This window comes from Octopus sinensis, linkage group LG3, assembly GCF_006345805.1.
Source record: "Octopus sinensis linkage group LG3, ASM634580v1, whole genome shotgun sequence".
Taxonomy (NCBI): Eukaryota; Metazoa; Mollusca; class Cephalopoda; order Octopoda; family Octopodidae; genus Octopus; species Octopus sinensis.
The window spans coordinates 96439894-96447393 of NC_042999.1; the positions used below are offsets into that span (position 1 = coordinate 96439894).

The 7500-nt window shown below is 34.4% G+C and overlaps 1 protein-coding gene across 2 annotated transcripts in view; it reads right to left on the reverse strand.

The window, feature by feature from the left end:
• Positions 1 to 7500, reverse strand: part of LOC115209845 (con-Ins Im1) — a 156207-nt gene that overhangs the window by 68411 nt on the left and 80296 nt on the right. The window lies entirely within an intron of this gene.

Below are 7500 nucleotides of genomic sequence, written 5' to 3' on the forward strand. Positions count from 1 at the left end.
ACATACATACAGAACACGCACAGACCGGCAACCAGCAGACACTCATATAAAGAATTTATTGATATATTTATACATATGGATCGGTATACATATATTTACACATAAATACATACATATAGATGTTTATACATATATACATACACGCACGTATAAATACACACACACGCACACACACACACACACTCTCTCTCTCTCTCTCTTTATAAATATACATATATTCATATGCAAATATATATACATATATATTCATATGCATATATATATATATGATATATATATATATATATATATATATACACACACACACATACATTCATATATATATATATATACACAAACACGCAGATATTAAACATATACTGTATGTGTATGTATGCATGTATTTATATACATATATATATATATATATATATATATATATATGTATATATGTGTAGGTGTGTGTGTGTGCGTTTATATATTATATAGTTGATATATTTATGACGTATATTCATCATATATATATATACACACAATATGCATGTTACAAATAGATTTCATGTATATATGTGTGTGTTCATTTATTCTTTTACTTGTTTCAGTCATTTGACTGCGTCCATGCTGGAGCACCGCCTTTAGTCGAACAAATCGACCCCAGGACTTATTCTTTGTTAGCTTGGTACTTATTCCATCGGTCTCTTTTGCCAAACCGCTAGCTTACGGGGACGAAAACACACCAACACCGGTTGTCAAGCGATATTGGGTGGGTGGGGGACAAACACACACACGCACACAAAGACACACACATACATATATACACACACACACACACACACACACACATACGCATATATACGACGGGCTTCTTTCAGTTTCCGTCTTCTAAATCCACTCACAAGGCTTTGGTCGGTCCGAGGGTATAGTAGAAAACACTTACCCAAGGTGCCACGTAGTAGGACTGAACCCATGTGTATATTTCTCCTATGTATTTCATATACAAATTTTGTATATACACTAAATATATGTTACATATATTTTTACAAATTATATATAAATCCTATACTTATATCACACACTATGCAAATATAGAGAAGCACCCACATACACGTGTTTTATACACACACGAACACTAACAAACACACACACTCTAACACACACAGATACTCGCATAAAACGTACACCCGCGCAAACCTACACACACACGCGCACATACATATTAAATGTTAAATGAAAGTGTTTATCTTAATGCAAATTAAAGTATAACAACATAAAATTCAGAGTAGGGACATACAGTACAGAGAATAAAACCAGCTTCAGTGAGTGGCTGATTATGCCGTCAGGCGAAATTTAAAACCAGTCTTATATGCAATATATATTACCACTATATTCATATGTACATATATATATATGTGGGGTGGGTGCTTGCCTGTGTGTGTATGTGTGTAAACAGACACACACTTATTGCTTTACATATTCAGAATATACCAATTTTATTCTTTTTCTTAAGTTTTTCAGTAGGTACAGGTTGTGTGGCACCAGCCTTGTCGCAATCAACCCCGAAAATGAATTTCGTAACTGTTATTATCAAGCTGATGTCTGGAACACATCATGAAACCCCCATGGAAAAAAATTGCTACACACACACACACGCACACACACATACAAACATACATATGTATATAAGTATAAGTACATATAATGCATAATTAAATATATGTATATACCTATATAAGCATACAATACATGATTATATATGTATATACATATTATATATATATATAATATATATATATATATATATATATATATATATATAATTAGTATATACATATATATAATTATGTATTGTATGCTTATATAATGTAGTATAATACGAGGTGTCGATGAAGTTATAAAGTGTTACTCAGGATCTCAACTATGCACCTATTACATCCTATAGCAGAAACAGCTGTAAGTGTTAGAGTTCATAAGATAATCTTTTATTCCAATGCTATTTCATTTTCTGATAGATATATGTATAATCACATATATAGATGTATGTGGGTGAGTGTATATATATATATATATAATGACACCTTATAACTTCATCGACACCTCGAATATATATATATATATATATATATATATATATATATATATTATATATATATATATATATATAATATATATATTGTAAAATTGAAGAAATTGGAGTCATCAAGAAGGAGTACGGTTGGACAGTTATTTTTTCAATCACTTCAATTGTTTGTACACAATGTAGTTCTCCAAAAATACCTGAACTTTTGCAGAATTACGTTGTGTGGAGACAATTGTAGTGATTAAATAATAACTGTCCAACCGTATTCTTTCTTATTAACTCCTATTTCTTCAATTTTACATTCACACACAACGAATGCCCAAACAGAAATTTGGAAGTATATAATGATAGTACCGGATAGTATTGGGTAATTCTGAGAGTGGACGAGCTTTATACTGTACTCTGCCACATACCTTACAGAATGTATCATAACTATATATAATATATATATATATATATATATATATACATATGTGTGTGTGTGTGTATGTGTATCTATAATTTCTTCAATTTTATAGATAGATAGATAGATAAATAGATAGATAAAGAAAAATAAATTCACGAGATATTTTGATCAAATCCACTACAAATGTTTCGAGTCATCCAGCATCTTTATCTCACAGGTATGATACTGTACTATCAGTTGTCTTGCATCACACACACACACACACACACACACACACACACACACACACACACACACACACAAGACATACGTGTGTGTGCAGAATTTTCCCCTACTTTTCTTCTCAAATAAGTCCAATATGCTAAAAGTGACCAAAGCTTGAATTGAACCGAAACTCTAAGTTTCAGTACAAACAAATTCAATGATCTCCCATTTCATTCGCACGCTCATACACATTCATATAATCTCATAAGCACATACATGGACACAACAATGTTTCTGAAGTAGATTATATATTTAGTTTTAGTTCATCTGCAATTGGTACAGCATACTAGAAACAGGTTGACTTTCTGCATAAATTGGCCTTTCTGCTTTTAAAATATTAGGAAACACAAACTTTGAAATGCTGATTATCTGGTATTATTAGTTTGTTTGAGCGCACAATGCATTTTCCGTCCTCATTGCAATCTATGCCCCAGAAACTTACTAATATCCGACAATACACTTCGACTTCGAATTATTGACGAAGGCAGAAGTACCTCCATAAGATGCTCCGCATGAGATGCACCGTTTTGAAGGAACTGAGACGAAAAGTGACTGAAGCGGTTCAAACAATGAGTAAAAATACCCTTCGTTTATCCACTTAGAATATAGTTTAGGTGTCTTGGTATAATGCTTTAGAGGTAGACTGGCTAAGAGGCCTATTTTCTCAACAACATCATGTACATCCTACCGAAGAGAGTGACAAGGCCCAAAATATATAAGTAATATATATTTTTAACTGAACGCCACGCATCCATTTCCAAGTAATTATATATATATATTATATATATATTATATATATATATATGTGTTTGGTGGTGTGTGTGTGTGTGTGTGTGTGCGTGTGTGTGTGTGCGCGTGTGTGTGTGTGTGTGTGTGTGTGTGTGTGTGTGTGTGTGTGTTTCTACTGCTTGAAGCTTACAAACTTCTTACACTTCGGATCTTATGATCGTATTCACACACACACATACTCACATACACACACAGATGTATGTATATATAGCGGGAGAGAAAGAGAGCGAGAGAGGAACAGAGAGAGAGAGAGAGAGAGAGAGAGAGAGGGAAGGTAGATAGGTAGATAAATATTTATATATGGACACCTGTATACATGTTATATATTTTCTTATGATTGTAAAATCTGTCAAGAAATGAACCAATATTCAATGAATAATCCAAATGCTACAATGAAACCTTTTATCGAAGCGGTTTTAAGAAAAATATCTATAATATCTATAATATTGATCCTACAAGTATAACTAAGAAGCTCAATAGTAGAAGAAATATCTCATAGTACAGTACACGGTGTAACATAGAAGTACATAATGTCTTAACTAAATTTTTCTTTACTTTGTTTACAACATTCTGATAAAGTATATTCATAAGCCTTGCAGCTAAGCAATTTCAGTTCCACACATTTCTCTAGAAAGATCGCAAAATGACCTGTTGCTTAATTTGCTAGTTATTAAAGTATTTAATACGTCACAGACCCTAAGACAGTATGTCACGGTTAAACTTATTCAAACAACAAAATTGACATTGAGATGTATTAATATATACGCAGATAGACAAATTCATATATATATATATATATATATATATATAATATATAATATATATATAATATATATATATATATATATATTATATATATATACATACATACATATCACTTTATCAAAACTTAAATGCGTGTGTGCGAGTGAATAACACAATATATTTTGTTATGTTGTTCACTATTGTCACTCACGGAGCATGCTTCACTAACAGTCATTGGTTGTCCATGTAGCTTTGAACTGGTCAACCTTTGTAAGCTTTTAATCCAATTACAACTGCTATAAAGCATGTAGAATAGGATAATATAAGGAGGAAGCAATGAAGGAATTATTAATGAATTTATAAAGTAAATTGCTATTTGGAAAGGGAGACCAGTTTCAGGAGGAAAAACTATTCGTAGACAGACAGACAGACAGACAGACAGACAGACAGACAGACAGACAGATAGATAGATAGATAGATAGATAGATAGATAGATAGATAGATAGATAGATAGATAGATAGATAGATAGATAGATAGATAGATAGATAAGTTTCTTTATTAGCCACACAGGGCCGAATACAGAGGGAAGAAAATACAATGTAGAGCTTTTCTTTTTCGAAGATAGAAAAAAAAGGAGAAAAATAATATTCTGATCGAAAGGGATCGTGAGAAAAAGAAGAAAAAAAACGATCAAAAGGGATCGTGTATCACAGAAATATTTAAAAAGTGTTAAGAGCAAGATTAGGTTTATCATTGGAAAGAAAAGCCTACGGAAAAGACCATGGTAACTTCAGGCAAGGAGGGAGCAAACACATGAGAGCAAAGAGCTCTCTCTCTGTCTGTCTGTCTGTCTCTCTCTCTCTCTTCGATTCGCAGGATCATGCTTAAAGTAGTTTCGTCACTCGTACGTACCATCTTTGCTACATTCACCCACCTTTTATTGAAAATTTCACGAAACAAAACTTGCCTCTCTATTCTCACCTTCCTTTTCAAGTGGTACTTGAAAAAGCTGAGCGATTTGCCAAAGGGATAAGTGCTTGCCTCTAAACCTTTCGCTCGAGTCCCCCACACACATTCTTTCACCATGGCCTCCAGTACGATGAAGACTGCCTTGCCTTCCCGGTTAAGAGAAGGTGGCGGAGCAATTTTCGCATTTTCACGATAGACTCGGCCAACAGACAGACTCGTCCCACACTTGACAGCAGTCGTTCGGCGTAAGCCCACTGGTCCGAAATGGTTGGATACTGCACGAGTGCGCGCAGAACGGTTTCGTCGCTCTGACCGCATCTCAGGCAAGTCGGTCCGGTGTGTCTCGAACTGTGCCTGTAGAGCTTATTCCGAAAGAGTAATAATGCCTCTCGATAGCACTGCCAGGGATCCTGGCGATTGTCCATAGGTCCCGGCCAACAGGTCCTGTTGAGTTCAAGCACCGCCACCAAACAACCTCCAAACCATCTATCTCTATTTCGGAGTGTAAGTCCAATTAATTTGAGCGTTTTCTATATTGAGCATCTCTGGATCTCATTTGTTGACATGTCTGTGTGTGTGTGGTGTGTGTGTGTGTGTGTGTGTGTGTGTTGTGTATGAGAGAGAGAGAGAGAAAATTATACAAAAACTGGTCCCCTTTTCTGAATAACAATTGCGAATTTCTCTGCCTGTGTCTGCTTGGTTTCCTGGCCTTTAGACTCAGTTCTTTGGGATCAATCCTCAGAAATGGCATATATATAGAATCAGGATAAACCCCAGGAGTTTTGTAACACCTTTACTTCTTACATCCAATAATGTGCGAATTAAGAAGTATAGAAAGCAAACAAGCTGAATATTGGTTGGAGAATTATAGTTAACCTATTTAGGACATAAATGATAGACAATAAGAATATTAAAAGTTTTGGCGGGCGGGGTGAATTTTGGAATTTATTAACTTTTTCATATGCGTCAACATGTTGGTTTTAGATATTATGCTTTTGAGTAGTAATTTTGTTATTAGCCAAATCATTTCTCTTCAGACGAAATCCATGGAACTTTAAGTGATAGCCAGTCTCGTCATATTGAGTAAATTCTCCAAGAGGAAAAAGTTCTTTTATATTATGAGCCAACTTAATCTTCAAATTATTTTTAAAGGTCAAATTCGCGAGCAGTAAAAAAATATATTTAATATTTTGCAAAGACGTTTAGTAAAAAGTTGTACAAGTCATGTCAAGATAGAAAGGAAGCCAGACAAGAGCGAAATTGACAAGATGTGATATATTGGGGAGAAAAAGTTAAAAGCTAGAATTAAACCTAGGGCTTACAGGAAAAAATGGAGTGGGGGGAGGGAAGGTTGAAAGAAGTTTGGCTCGAAATAGTCGGGTGAAGTTTTAGACAATTACTAAAATTCGGCAGGACCAACGTTCACGATTGGGCAAAGTTTTAACTTGAAAATTTACGCATGTTAAATTTTATGCAAATATAAAATTATTGATGCTCTCTTATATTCTCCTTTTTCTGCGATCTTACTTTAGAGTGAAGTCCCAACAACTCTCCACAGTTGCTAGGCTAAAATCTGCCCGGAGGGCGTTCTTTTTTGTTAGTACATTACATACATAATATATGCATATCACACGCACTTGCGCATAAACCTTAGTACACATAGTCGGAAGTGAACATATCTGTGATTACACAAAGGAAAGAAGGGAAAAGAGAAACAGGGAGAGGGATATATATATAGTGAGAGATAGATAGATAGATAGATAGATAGATAGATAGATAGATAGATAGATAGATAGATAGATAGATAGACGCGCTGACAGACACAGACGCACGTGCATAGAACAATTACACACATACGTGCGCGCGCGCGTAAATATGGATTTAAGCGAACACAGAGAAATACCAGAAGCGAATATAATTGAAAAGTGTTATCTAAACACGAAGGAATTCACCTCGTATATCTCGTTCTTCGGAATCTGGTAAACATTGTTAGCAGAAGAATTTCCAACTCTACCTACCTTGCGAAACAAAAAAAAAAAAAAAAAAAAATTGCGCCTTTGAGGTCAGTAGGTTCAAAGACAAAATAATTATAATCCCAGACGGTCACCATCGAGAAGAAAAAAGTAAACGATGAAATATTTGACTCGCTTCTGATCATTGCTATACGTTAAGTCCATCATAAGATGTTTCTCAGATAAACAGATAACCATTTCTCGATGACCTATAGGTGTAGTCATACTATAAAGATTGTATCTCATAATCCAACCCTTA